The sequence below is a fragment of the Apium graveolens genome, chromosome 9 (genome assembly GCF_009905375.1).
Source record: "Apium graveolens cultivar Ventura chromosome 9, ASM990537v1, whole genome shotgun sequence".
NCBI lineage: Eukaryota > Viridiplantae > Streptophyta > Magnoliopsida > Apiales > Apiaceae > Apium > Apium graveolens.
The window spans coordinates 123,270,260-123,271,176 of record NC_133655.1 but is presented as its reverse complement, the minus strand read 5'-3'; the positions used below and the strand labels follow the sequence as shown (position 1 = coordinate 123,271,176).

Below are 917 nucleotides of genomic sequence, written 5' to 3'. Positions count from 1 at the left end.
TTGTTGTCGCTGATAATTATTCACATACTGAACAGATTCGTTGACAAGAGAACACTGATCCGTAGCATGAGAACCTGCACAAAGCTCACAAACCATAGCTATTTGATTAACTCCATACGTAGCCAAAGAATCAACCTTCATTGATAGCGCTTGGAGCTGGGCTGCAATAGCGGTGGCTGCATCAACTTCCAGAATACTTGCGACCTTGCCTGACATCATCCTCTGAGTTGGGTTTTGATGCTCGTTTGCAGCCATTGTCTCTATAAGATTATACGCCTCAGTATAGCTTTTAGCCCATAAGGCTCCTCCAGCTGCTGCATCGAGCATGGGCCGAGATTGGGCCCTCAAACCATTATAAAAACCAGTGATTACCATCCAATCCGGCATTCCATGATGTGGAAATTTTCTCAACATTTCCTTGTAGCGTTCCCAAGCCTCGCACATAGATTCTGTAGGTTGCTGCGCAAACTGAGTAAGAGCACTCCTCATAGCAGCAGTCTTTGCCATTGGATAAAACTTCACCAGAAACTTTTGTGCAAGATCTTGCCACGTAGTGATGGACCCAGCTGGTTCAGAATGTAACCAGTCTTTAGCTTTATCCCTCAGTGAGAATGGGAAAAGCCTCAACTTGATAGCCTCATCAGTCACACCATTATACTTAAAAGTGCTGCAGATCTCGACAAAATTTCTTATGTGCATGTTGGGGTCTTCAGTTGCCGCTCCTCCAAAAGAAACAGAATTCTGCACCATCTGAATAGTGCCCGGCTTGATTTCAAAGGTGTTAGCTTGAATAGCCAGATGAAGGATGCTTGACTGAATGTCATCAATTTTAGGCCGAGAAAAATCCATAAGAGCTGGATCAGCTTGAACAATACGATCTCCCATGTTTACTAGTTCTTTCTGCTCAGTTCCTGAAT

The 917-nt window shown here is 44.1% G+C and overlaps 1 non-coding gene across 1 annotated transcript; it reads left to right on the top strand.

The window, feature by feature from the left end:
- Positions 1-385: 385 nt before the first annotated feature.
- Positions 386-492, top strand: LOC141688118 (small nucleolar RNA R71). The gene has a single exon (XR_012561581.1). It is a non-coding gene; the product is annotated as a small nucleolar RNA R71 (small nucleolar RNA).
- The last annotated feature ends 425 nt before the right edge of the window (positions 493-917 follow it).